This window comes from Callorhinus ursinus, unplaced genomic scaffold, assembly GCF_003265705.2.
Source record: "Callorhinus ursinus isolate GAN/ISIS: 27379988/994484 unplaced genomic scaffold, GSC_fseal_2.0 scaffold35, whole genome shotgun sequence".
Classification (NCBI taxonomy): domain Eukaryota; kingdom Metazoa; phylum Chordata; class Mammalia; order Carnivora; family Otariidae; genus Callorhinus; species Callorhinus ursinus.
In genome coordinates, this window is record NW_027397097.1 from 12,099,032 (window position 1) to 12,113,041 (window position 14,010).

General features: G+C 44.5%; 1 long non-coding RNA gene across 1 annotated transcript; it reads left to right on the forward strand.

Annotated features, from left to right (window-relative positions):
• The first annotated feature begins 357 nt into the window (after positions 1–357).
• LOC112840731 (uncharacterized) lies at positions 358–11,645 on the forward strand. The gene is made up of 3 exons (XR_003212584.2): positions 358–488; positions 1,153–1,213; positions 11,508–11,645. It is a non-coding gene; the product is annotated as an uncharacterized lncRNA (long non-coding RNA).
• Positions 11,646–14,010: the final 2,365 nt, after the last annotated feature.

The window sequence follows — 14,010 nt, forward strand, 5'->3', positions numbered from 1 at the left end:
CCGCAGCCTGCTTGTCCCTAATTGCAGCTCCTCTGCTTTTCCTGAGTAAACTCATTCTTTTACTTAAACGAAGTTGCTCTTCGCCCTGTTTAAAGTTAACACTACGTATGATAAAGCTTAATTTATAGACACAGTTAGAGATTAACAATAGCTAATAATAAATAGAACAATTATAACAGTATACTGTAATGAAAGTTACGTGAATGTGGCCTCTCCCTCTCAAAATACATTATTGTGCCGGACTTGCCCGTCTTGCGATACCGTGGGAGAAGACGCCGGTGGGATGAGACGACGTGGAATGAATGACGCAGGCATTGTGACGTAGTCGTACGTACAACGTATTCTGACGATTCGTCCGGAGGAGGATCGTCTGCTTCCAGACCAGGGTTGAGCAGGAGTCGCTGGAACCCCGGGAAGCGAAACTACACATATGGGGGGAGGGCTGCATTCCCCTTCCACGGGGCTGGACGGTGCCTCCCAGTGTGGAGGTGAGGTCCAGCCTCTGTCCTTCCCGGGCTGAGAGGGGTGGTGCTCTGCACTGGTGGACACATGCCCCAGAAGGTTTGGGAGTAGGCCGCGCCCGAGCGCTGTGACAGATCTGGCCTCTGCCAGAGCGGCTGGTGTTGGACCCTCTTCTGGATGCCGGAGGTCTTTGAGAGTCCGTGAGCGCCTGGGTTACAGCCAGACCACAGGGCTCCATGCAGGGGCTACAGGCTTCTCTGTTCAGTCAGAGCCACGTCCCCAGAAAGCAAGGGAGCCCCCGGAGAGCTGGTTCCTGCACACTCATCACTCCTAACACATCACTAGGATCGCCCAGGTCTACCCCCCAAAGCTCTCCCTAACTCTGAATCTCAGGTAGAAGGTGAGAGCAGGAAGGAAAAGAGAGAGGAGTAGAACCCCCTGCCTCCCAGAGGGACTTCTTACATCCATTGGCCTAACTCCTCCCCAGAGTTTCCCACTGGCTCCATTAAGCCGTTTATTCAAGGCAAGGACGCAGCCTGGTGTACCCCTGCAGATGAAAGATGTCGTCCCTCAAGATGTGCTGGGGGGCAGAGAGCAGTTGCCAGCTACTTTCACCGAAAAAGAATAGTTAATGGATGGTGGGGCTCTCCCTTATACCAGAAATGTGATTTGTAGGAATTTGTCTTACAGAACTACTTGAACAAGGACACAATGATAGCCTTCGTAGCAGAAAACTGGAAACAACCTGAAGGTCCATAAATATGAGTGGTTAAATAAACGAGAGTATATCCATACCATACAGTGCTACACAGCAGTAAGAGCAATGCAGTAGATTTATGTTTACTGATGTGAAAATGTGTGCGAGATTCTCTAGTAACTGAGAAAAAGCCATACTGCGAAGCATTTTTATAATATCCTCTATCATTTTTAAGAGATTCTCTACAAAGGGGCGCCTGGGTAACTCAGTCAGTTAAGCGTCTACCTTCGGGTCAAGTCATAATCCCAGGGTCCTGGGATCGAGTCCCACATTGGGCTCCCTGCTTTGCGGAGGAATCTGCTTCTCCTTCTGCCTCCGTTTACTGCTCTGCCTGCTTGTGCCTCTCCCTCTCTCTGTCAAATAAATAAATAAAATCTTTTAAAAAAGAGAGAGAGATTCTCTATAAAAATAACCCTCTAAGCCAGGTACTCTGAGTTAATATATGCAAGGCACTTATTTACTCCTCATACTGACCCTATAGTGTAGGTGTCCATTTACACATAGGAAAACTGAGGCCCAGGGAGGTCATGTAACTGCAGTGAGCCCATGAAGCTAACAGGGACTTAGAGTTATCATGGGAACCCAAGCAGGCTGGCTCCAGGGTCCAACATCTCAGCACCACAACTCCTTTTTCTCTGTAGGTGGGTCTGCCCACACTTGTTTGGAAAGAAATCCAAGAAAATTCTTATTAGTTACCTCCAGGAGTCAGGATTAGGAGACTGAAGAAATGGGAGGAGAAGTTTTACCTTTTAATATATGGCCTTCTGTACTACTCAACTATTTTTATAATAAGCATGCATTGCCCTCACAATATAGACACATATATTTCTTGTTTACAATGAGTCTCTAGACTTGGACCGATGCCATCATCCACCTTGAGCTTCATCCCACTGATACTCCCTACACTGATTTGCTAAAATCCTATTCAGCCTTTACTCACTCATCCATTAACACTGAATCTGCTCTGAGTGCCAGGCCTGCTCACTGGATGCACTGTCCTACTTAAAACCTCCAAAGACTGTCACCAGTCATGACAAAGTCTGTGAGGCACTTCATACTCAGGCTTGGTCCTTCGGCAGCACTCAACAGTTACTCCCTGCTCACAAATTTCTCTCATGAGGTTCCCTTCTGTCCCCTCTTCCCGGATTGCTCTTGCCCAGCCATCCATTTCCACCCCCCACTTGTGGAACTCTTACTCATCTTTTAATGACCATTCCAGAAGAAGTACCCCAGTCTGGCAGCTTTCCCCAAACTCCTCACTGATGTCCCTTCCCCATCAAGAATGAGTTTGGTGCCTCTCCTCCTGCTCCCATAAACTCAATCCTGGACTTCACACCTCATTTTCATTACCTGATATGTGCACCTGTCTCCTGTGAGCTCCGTGAGGGTTCTGTGCTCATCTTTGCTTCCCAGGCAGCTAGCATAGGACCTGGCAAAATATAGATGCTCAAGAACATTGGGGAACTAGGGGTGCCTGCCTGGCTCAGCTGGTGGAGCACATGTGACTCTTGATCTCGGGGTCATATGAGCCCCATGCTGGGTATAGAGATTGCTTAAAACTAAAATCTTTAAAAAAAAAAAAAAAGAACATTTGGGAACTAATAGAAAATATTAAAAATAATAGTTAGCCCTGTCATATGCCAGGTACTTAACCCTTTGCATGGATTAGCTCTCAGTTAATCCTCACAGAAGCCTTATGATGGAAGAACTATAATTATAGTTCTAGCCAAGTGATTGTCATTTGCTTAAATTCGCATAGCTGGAAAGTAGTAGGGGTCAGATATAGATCCAGGCATGTGACCTCTTGAGAACCATGGGCTGAACCCCTGTGCTACAGCTGCTTCTTGATGGAAAACTAAGTACTCTGATTCCAGGCTCCTAACTCCTCTCTGGGTCTCCCACCACTCCCTAAGCTCTGACTTGGGAATGTAGCAGCCATGAAGCCTACGCTTTATGGAATACATACAGATGCCATTTCCTTGTTCCATCAAAGCTCCCAGAGCGGAAGCCAAATTTTGTTATTTGTGCTACCCCAGTGATCAGCCAGAGCCCGGAGCCCAGGAGCCAGCCCTAAGGTGAGTATCTTCAGGAGGAAGGAAGAGAGGGAGGGAGGGAGAGAGGAAGGTATCTCACCTCTTCTGAGTCAGTTGTCCGGGTAAAAAACAACTTCAAAACAGCATCTCAGCCTCTTTGCTATGTTTTTTCCTTTCTAAAAAGAATAGGGTGTGGTGGCGCCTGGGTGGCTCAGTCGTTAAGCGTCTGCCTTCGGCTCAGGTCATGATCCCAGGGTCCTGGGATCGAGCCGCACATCGGGCTCCCTGCTCAGTGGGAGGCCTGCTTCTCCCTCTCCCACTCCCCCTGCTTGTGTTCCCTCTCTCGCTGTGTCTCTCTCTGTCAAATAAATAAACAAAATCTTTAAAAAAAGAGAGAGAATAGGGTGGTCCTACTTCCAGAATTCCTAGGGGCACCAAAGCGCCTCAGAACTGACACTACAGCACCACCTTGTGTTCAAAGGCCATTATGTCACCCCAGTTGAAGTATGTAAATAAGGTAGAAGTCCCTTTTTTCCAGTTTGATGAATGGTAATGATCACACACACACACACACACACACACACACTGTCATATATACCCCCCCTTTACAAAATACCACTGTATGGTGGACACAGTGTGCTCTGCTTACATTCCCTGTCACTAAAGGACTTGTCACCCAGCTGCAGGGAGTGCACAGCTGTTGACAGCCTTTTCGTGTCAGCTCCAGGAATTACGTCTGCTGCAGAGCGCTGCCTCCCCAAGGTCACATCCTTCCTAGGGAGACTCACACACAGTGACTGATGGATGCAGTGATGTAGAGACTGGTGGTCTTGGTCCAACTAAAGACACCTCTGAAGAGTCATTCTCGCTCCAGAGCTCCCCCAGGGGTTGGCTGAGGCTGTCACTGGATCTGCATTTCAAAGAGCTTCCCCCGTCCCTAGTCATGCTTCCTATCCCTCTTTTCCATAGGTATCTATCTGGAGGTCACACCTTAATAACCATCCTGCACACTACACTCCATCACAGAATCTATTCCCACAACACTGCCTCTGAAATGTGGAAGTATCTCCGTTTATTCATCTATTCAAGAAGCATTTACTAAGCCTGTGTGTATTAAGGAATGAATTAGACACAAGACCAAATTCTCTATTTCTCTAATCTGGAACTTAAACTAGTCTAAATGCAGCTCCTGACTCTGTAGCTGGTTATAGGCAGGCAAGACTACAAATAAAACTGGTGAACTAGTTCATAGTACCAGTACCCTCTCTGAGGTCCTGAAGTAACCAAAAGAAATAGAACATCAGGGCCACACTGATACTTTATCAATGTCCTGTGACCTGCCAATCATGGGGAAAGGGGATGGATATCTCCCACATGGATTCAAAGAGTACATTTTGAAATTTTTTTTTTTTAAGTTAGAAGTGAAAAGAAAGGACCTTCCCTGTGGCAGCATCTTATTACCCTTCTCGGCTTTAGTCCCTTTCCTTAACCAAAGCAATTAAGGGCATTCCTGGGGAGGTATCAGATGCCACCAATACTCTGACCCCTAATTCAGAGATGCAGGTCCTGGGAATTCCCCACCAATTTTCTAAATGTGAGCTCCTCAATTCTTCCATCATGCGTTTCAACAGTAGGGCACCGAAGCATCTTTACTCAGCACCAGCCTCACAAATCCCAATATCATATTGACTACATATCACCTAGCAAGAGAGGAAAGTCTGGTGTTCTAAGGGCATGCATGTTGTCTCTAGTAGCTTCAAATGGTTAACAAAATGCAGAACATCACTGAGTGGACACCCATTGTTCCTGTCTATCCAGCGCCTGCACATCTTCCACATCTGGGGTACCTAAGCTTCTTCTGGGAAGTACTCTCTTCTTGCTCTAACCACATGGTTCTCCCAGGGCTGTTATGTCTGTATGTGACTCCACCACCTCTATCAGCATCAACATTGGGGAGAGACCCCACCTAACAAAAGAAGCACGGATTCACCAACCCCTGGAGGAAACCCATAACAGAGTGCACCCTAGTAAGAAATAAACATGCAAAGTCGTAAGGGTGGCTGGTTTGCTACAGTCTAAACAAGTCACTCACCTCTCTAGGTCTTCTCTGTTTGCAACAGGAGTAAGAACAGTCCCCATTTTATGGCCTACTATGTGTCAGATGCTATGCTTGGGCTTTACTTAGCCTGCTGCCCTCACTTGTCTCAATGACACAGGGAGGCTGTTATTATTTATTCCCATTTTACTGATGAGAAAGTGCTGGCTCCGAGAGGTTAAGCAACTTGCCTGGTGTCACAGAGCTGGGAACGGGCAGGGCTCGTATTTGAACCTAGGTTTGTTGGTGTTAACAACAAAGCCCAGCTTCTTTACTCCACATATTGCCATCTCTTAATAGCGCTTCACAAGTTCTTAAAAGAGTGTATGTGAAAATTCTTCCTAGCACAGTACCTGTACATCACAGGCACTCAATAAAATCTAGGAGAGAATGTAGCCCAGGTGCAACAGTGGCTGTTCAGTGGAAACTTGCAGGATGGACTGCACAACCCAGCCCACCACCATCTGTCAGTAAAGATGGTGAAGTCACAGTGAATACAGAAGAGGCCGTGCGTGCTCCCTCACCCAGATCACCTCCCACAGAAAGAGTGTGTAGGGGGCAGTTTCAGGTGCTACCGAGACCCAAGCGTCCCTGAGAATTTCTCCCCTATCACTCCAGCTCTTCAATTCAGTAAACAGCCTTGCTCTTTCTCTGCCTCAGGCGAGAGGTTTATTATAGGCGTTTGTGTATTTTCATCACATCCCTCCGTTCCCGTGATTGATGCTTTCAGAATAAATGATCTGCCCCTCAGTCACTAATTGCCTGCATTTCAGGAATTTCTTCGGTGACCACAGAAAAGTCAATGAGTCATCACTCACCCCTACCTCAACCTCCTTCCAAGGCAAAACTGAAGCAGCAAGGCCGGAGCAATAGTATTTTATCGACAGGCTTATGCGAGCAAAGACAATGAAGCTTCTAATCTACCTCAGAAATAAGACTAGTGAAGAAAGTAACACTCATGGCCGATACCCAGCATATCTGACATCTGGTGGGGATCATTTTTTAACGTCTCCTTCCTCCATAAAATAAATTTAATTTCGGTAATAATCATGAAATAAAACAAATAATCAGGATGATAAAACAAGGAATGCAAGCAGTAAAAATGTTCTTTTTTGGCACTATGTATATCTATGCATGCCATTCAAATTAAAACTGAAATAATTAAAGTAGAAAAGGAAGCAAGTATGGGTTAACACTTCATATTTATGTTAGCTACTTTAAAAGAGAGGGTTGTAAACATGTAACGAACTGCTACCAAGAGACTGAACTGCACATTGTTCCAAGAATGATTGGAACAGAGAACAAAGGAATTGGAGTAACTCAAGCTCTGTTTCTTCATCTTTCAATCATGGTGTTATCCCTCTTTATTTTGAATCTCCTGCTTAAAGGCAGAAATACATGCCCAAAATGGGCTAAAACAATTCCACATGGTTTCAAATTTCCTTTCCAAATCCACCTGTGCAGCTGAGTCCACGTGTGTCAGGGGCTCATGGAATAACTGGAAGTTCTCCAAATTAATTTCCACGTAAATTACAATTTTTAATAAAAGATAAGTAACAAAAATGTACTAGATGATGCATATATATCTGTGCATGTTTGAAATTATTCAAACTCCACAGTACCCACAGTTGTTGGTTGGTTTGTTTGTTTTTGTTTTTTCAGGGACAAGTATTTTGTAACTGACATTGTTTAGAATTTCTTATTTATGGTGACCATAAAAAGCAAACCAATTTCCAGACAGCTTTATTATTGTTTATAAATTCTCCACAGACAGTGCACCCCCTTATTGCTCACACGGGCAGCAGACCCTTCAACTGCCCCACCCTTATTACACCACAGGTATTGGCTACTGTGTTTAGATTCCTGCTTTGTCCACAAACCGTGCTACATACTTTAAATATGCTATTTCATTTAATCCTCACAACAATCCTGTTAGATGAATTCATACACTTAAGGATCTTGCCAAGCACACAGTGGGAACTCAATGAATGTTAGTTCTCATTTTCGTCATCTTCACCATCATCATCCATCCCCCTCAATCATTTGAAGCTGAGGTACAGAGAGGGTAAGTAACTTACTCAGTGTGACCCTGCTAGTAAAGAACAGAACCGGAAGGTGAATTCTGATCTACCTGACTTCAAAAGTGAGTTCCGTCCACAACACCATTTGACTAAACATGTGCAGGCTGGGTATTGTGTAGCGGAAAGAGAAGCTGCCTGTTTTCAACAGGATTGAATAGGTCCCGGACTCAATAGGACCCAAACGCTTGTGTTCAGTTAATTCCCTCTCACACTAGTTTTTCATAATATCTGACTTTCAGCCATTCATCTTTCTTTTCATTTTTTTATTTTTGTAAGTTTCATTTTATTTTAATATTTTATTTTAATTCCAGTTAGCTAATATACAGTGTTATATTGGTTTCAGGTGTACAATATAGTAATTCAACACTTCCGTACATCACCTGGTGCTCATCACAAGTGCCCTCCTTAATCCCCATCACCTGTTTCACCCATCCCCCACCCGTCCCTTCTGGTAACCATCAGTTCGTTCGCTATAGCTAACAGTCTGTTTCTTGGTTTGTCTCCCTCTCTATCTTACTTGTTTTTCCCCTTTGCTTATTTGTTTTGTCTTTCCAGTTTTAACTAACAGGCAGAGCATTTGTTAGAGTTTAAATATTTCTGTGATCATTGGATAAATGTGTGTGCCCCCCATAGGGTGCTGACAGCTGCAAGAGGGCAGGGTGGGACCATATCTGCTTTGTTCCCAGAGTGTTCCCAGCACCGAGCATAGTCCTGGAACATTATAGGCATCAAAAATGCCTAAGTTGCATGAGTAAAGAATGAATGACTGGAAGAGCTTTTTCAAGTATATTTTCAGATTAAATGGGGTTCTCACAACAGGACGGTGAGGTGGACACTATTTTGCTTATTCTTAAATGAAAAAAATGAAGATTGAAAAAAATGAAACTTCCATCCCAAGATTCTTCACTTGAGTTACTTTCTTGTTATTTCCATTAATTTCAGACCCCTTTGGCCTTCCTTCAAACCTGCCTGGAAACCTGCAGTAACCCAGCACCTGCCTCCTTGGTTTCTATATGTTTAACTCCTATTTCCCTTGCCTGTGTTCCCAGCTGCACTGTGAGCTCTGTAAGGGCAGGGATGGTGTCTTGCTGTACATTGGAACCTCAGCACTTAGAACAATGTTTTGTGTATATATTATACGTAACACATTGTGTATCTAAAATACATGTATAATATGAACAGACATATGCACAATAAATGATAGCCTGAATATGAGTTTAAGTCTGCCTTCTGTCGGCCATGTGTTTTTGGACAAGCCGCTTAAACTCTTTGAGCCCAGTTTGCTCATAGATGAACTGGGGATAATACCTCCTTGTAAAGTTTCTGTAAGGATTAACTATGCTAGGATGCCTAGAATAGATCCTGACACCTAATTAGAACGAAACAGATGATGAATGCTTATTTTCCCCGCCCTGCTCAGCTACAGGCACAGAGGGCCTTCTGACCTACCTCTAGTCGTGGTGACAGGAGGCTGTAACACTCATAGGTAGGTCGGCCCAACTAGGGTACGACCCACAGAGGTATTTAGGGACCAGGGACCACAGCTCTCATAGTAATTAAGACTGCCCTTTCGCCTTCTGGGACACAGAAGGAATGAGTACTGTCACTGGAAGCTCTTGCCCAGAGGTTCAAATTCTGAACACTTTCTCTGCAGAGGAAGAGACACCAGCTGGGACCACCAGCTTGTGGGGCTCAAGGTACAATGAACTCAATGCCACATACTGTAGAAGCACAAAGCCCTTGAGCCCTGGGGAGAGAAGTAGGGCTTTCAGCTCCTAGTTTCCACTGCTTCCCCTTCTAGGTGTCTGCTTCTCCACACTTCTCTCTAGTTTACACCACTTTTGCCAGACTGGAAGCTTTCCTCTTCTCTGAGTTCACAAGGATGCCTCCCCTCACCTATGGATACGTAGGCTGCTTGCCTTAGCTGGAGATTTGGGGTGGGGGGAAGGGGGGTTACACAGCACAGCACAGAAGCAGCCTCCAGTGGAATGGTCAGCATCCTCTCATCGCTGCCTGAGGCCCTTCACCATGGAGGCTCAAGGACCCCTCAGCTCACCTGTTTCCAGTCTCTCTTGTCTCAACTTCTTCCTCCTCCTTCCTTTGCCCCTTACCTCACCCCAACAGCTGTCCTTACCTCATCCCCTACCCCAGAAACTCCATATTTTTCTCCCTTTATATCCAAAACTATAGAACCAAAGTTTTCAAGTCAATAAAAGGAACAAAACACCTGCCATTGAATATTACCCGCTCTCTTTAAAGGTATAGTGAATCTATAACAAGCAAAATATTTTCTGGGGGCGCATTTAATAAACATCATATCCTCCTTGGTTGCAGCAGCTCTGGGATTCTACCTTGACCCATTTCTTATCACTAGCCTCGAGGTGCTTATAGCCACCCCTCCCTCCTGGCAATGTCCAAATGCTGGCATTTAAGTCTCTAATGTACCCCTCACTCAAAGGATCCATGAGCTTCAATTCAATTCAGCATTTATAAATTGCCAGGTACTGGCAAGGAGATGCAGAGAATATTAAGCAACATTGCTGCTCTTAAAGAACCTGCATTCTAGCAAGAGACAGGTATATACACAACTGGACTGGATATAATTTGCTTTCAGTCATTTTTATGTGTCAATTATCACAACCTAGTTTCTTTCCTAGACACAGTTCTGAAGTTTGTTTTATTTCTTCTCTAGCTAGTCCCTACGCTTCTCTCTCCCTTTCATGATGAGGATAGCTACCTTGAGACTAACTAAAAGAAAAGACTTGAGTGGGAAAATAATACCCTTAATCTGGTATTTGTTTAATGTCTTAAATCTTTATGTGCCTTGTAATCCAAATTTTCCCAGCCACATCTTCTTCTATTACATAGAACAGATCCCCTTCCATGGACCTCTGGAGCAAGAGAAAGGGCAAGAAATAAACTTCTACTGTGTTGAACCATTACATGCCTGGGTCCGTTATATGCTATTACATGCCTAGCCTACACATGCTAATTTTAAAACTACCTGCAATACAAGAGAGAATGAGGTAAATGCTAGTTAGAGATATAAGTCATGTACTTTGAAGAGCACAGATGAAGAAATGATATTTTCTGCATAATATTTATTGTTTAGTTTATCAGATTTTATCCTCACAATAACACTGCTGAGTATATTTTCTCTCCTTTGTATAACTCAGGAGAATGAGATTCGAAAAATTAAGGAATTTGTGCAACATCGCAAAGCTACCTTTAAGTGGAAATGGGGTACAAATTTAAGTGCTGCTTCAAAACCCATAGTCTTTCCATGACGCCATGTTACCCCTGTAGTGGAGGTCAAAGGGGACTTGATGTGGGCCTGGTCTATGAACTGGGCCCGAGACAATGAACAGGCTATAAAACCTAGTATCAGACGCAGCCTAAGGTATTCCACTGATATCACACTCTTATGCAAATAAGTTTTGCATAACTGACCCAGAGTTATGTTGTAGTGGCTACAAAAATTGGAAGCAAACCTTATTTAATTCATAAAGCCACTTTCTGGAGAGATCATTAATATTCTTGAGTGGAGGAAATATTTGTCCTCCTTGTCCGGGTACACAAGTCATTGGGATGATGGGCCCCACCACCATCTGTCTGGGTAAGTGATAACTGCCAAAAACCAGGGGCTGAAGCTCTTAGTGGAGTGAGGATACTAGTATCAGCAGTTGGCTTGAGCCTCCTCGTATAGAACACACCAATTAAGAGAACTAATTAGGCTTCCACTAGATCCCACTGGGATTCATTAAAGGAAAATCTTGTAAAATATTTCATCCCAGAACATGTATTTGGATAATCCAGAAGAGTGATTTAATTAGAGGATTAAAATTCATTGAAGTAGGTTCCAGAATAGAATTGTTTCTGTCAAAACAACATGGAGATCACTATCTCAGGGCAAAAAAAAAAAAAAAAAATGACAAGTGTCCTCTGCGTTCCTTTTTAATGGGCAGATGGTTGCAGTTATTCATTTCTTAGGGTTCAAGCATATAAGAGTAATTTTCATTGAGTCTTTCCTGCCATGATTAAAGCACATTGATAATATAGATCTCAATTCCTCCTCCCAGGGTTGCAAAACTGTGAAGTCATTGGGGACCTGGACCTTCCGACAAAAGTCTTGTTCAAGGTCAGCTTTGCACTGGAGTTCTGTGTATCCCTTTCCAGACTGTGAGCCAAGCACAAGCTGTGTCACATAAAATTAATGCCAACCCAGCACCTGGTATATTTTGGTATAACCCAGAGTCTAAACTGCTCCAGGCAATGAAAGAATATACTTGAAATTTGTATGGGTCTCATATTGCCCCAAACTTCAAACTCTACCTGTGAATGAGGTTGGGGTCACAGTAACGGTCAAAATCCAAATTCTACTCTTTCCTGCCTCGACTTGTGTATGTGAGCCCCAACTTCTGCAAACCAATGTCAGAATCTTTCTAAGAATTCCAGAGACATGTCTAACCTGTGCCCTCAAGCAAAGCCAAGCCACAGTCTCTCTCTTCTTCCCATCGCTCTTCGCTTTCCAAAAACTCAGACCCAGAACCAATGGGGACTGAATGAGGAAAAAAACTGAAATAGTAGACACCACATGTACTCAAACTTGCTCTCCCAACCAGCCACCAAGAACTCCTGGTGGGGTCTCCTTTATCCAGAACGTTTCTCCCTCAAGGCAAGGTCCTTTTTAGGGCTCCTCAGACCCTCAAGCAAACTGATTTCTGATGAGCTGGGCATCTCCCAGGCAGCAGACAACTTTCTCAGACTAGTCCATGTTGATGTTCCTTTTGCACATTCGCACATGTACCCTACCTTCATATCATTTATCAGAGTCCCCTCCAATTTATTTATTATGTAATTAATTAATTAAACTATGTGTCCCAGGGCACCTGGCTGGCTCACTCAGTAGAGCATGTGACTCTTGATCTCAAGGTTGTAAGTTCAAGCCCCACATTGGGTGTAGAGATTACTTAAAAATAAAATCTTTAAAAAAAAAAAGTGTCCCCACTAGACTATAATCTCCAGGGATGAACTGACCCTGCCCATTTCGCTCGCCATTTCATCCCTGCTACTCAGCACAGATCCTGGCAAACATAGAAGTCACTCAGTGAACAGTTATTTAGTGAAAAGCCTCAAGCTTGGAATGCTTCCTTTTTTCCTTTCCCCTTCCCTGGCTTGTAACTGCCTATACTGCAGAAGACTAGCTGGTCAGGCCAGGAATTACTGTGATGAGGAAGGGATTCCCCTGCTGCTAGAAAATGGAGCTTCTGCTTAAATTATTAGGCATTATCACCTCCAGTGTGCCAAACACCTTCTAAGCATATTCTCTCATTCAATCCTCATAATAACACATGATAACACTATGAGGTAGATCTTACTATTATTATCTATATTTTACGGAAGGGAGGACTAAAGCAGAGACGTTAAGTAACTTGCTCAAATGGTAAGAACTAGCAAGTGGTGGGGCAGGTAGAACAGGTACGTCTGCACACGCTTTGACAAGAAGATTCTGCTGCAGAATGGTTGCCCTAAGTCTATGTGGCCACACCTGAACTGACCCTGCTGGACAAGCCTATGCAGAGTAAAAACTGAATTCGGGGGGTTCAGTCAGTTAAGTATCTGCCTTTGGCTCAGGCCATGATCCCAGGGTCCTGGGTCCCCATGGCGGGCTCCCTGTTCAGCGGGGAGTCTGCTTCTCCCTCCCCCTTTCCTCCCGGCCACCACCCCTGCCCCAGCTCATGCTCTCGCTCTCTCTCACTTGCTCTCTCTCAAATAAATAAATAAAATCTTTTTTAAAAAATTGAAGTCAGTTTTTTGGGAATTTTAAAAGATTATGGTGTGAATGAAAATCCTGGGTTTTCTTAGACCCAAGACTAGGAGAAATGGTCACGGTAGTGACTATGACACAGACCGTAGCATTGCACCGCAGGATTTTCCTAACAGTCACAGAGGAGATGCCTGGTGACAGTGGACAGTCTCCTACACCACCTGTCAGTAGAACCCGCAGTGATGGCCCAGTGGCAGGTGGGCAGAGGGGAAACCAGCGGGTCGAGCGACTGACTTCACTAAGCAATGCCACACAGTTAGGCATGAATTCCCAGACTGCCGTGCCCATCTGCATCAAACTGCAGAAGGAGAAAAAGCATGGAGGACCCCATGTGGGAAGTTTTATGAGCCCGACCTACAAGTGAAGCATATTGCTTCTGCTCACATTCCACCACCTAAAACTCGGTCACATGGACACATCTGACAACAAGCCTGGACCTAACAGCGGAAAGCATAACTTAGGAACAGTTCAGGCCGGCAGAGCTTCCCAGTGTGCATCCAGCACCGCTCTGCAGTCTGGTCTGCAAGCAGAGAAGGTGGAGAATTACATCAGTTTCCATTTGGTGGATGCCAGGGTAGACAAATTTAAGAGAGGAAGAAAACAAATCTGTTCCTGGTACCCCCATGCCATTGAAGCTACCGACAAAAATAGTCATTCACCAGTGTTGCCACTAGATGGCACTTTAAGCCTTTGGATTCCCCAAGTTTCGCTCGCGATGCTTTTGGGTGAAGCGGGATGAAAGGATTTTCCCGTCA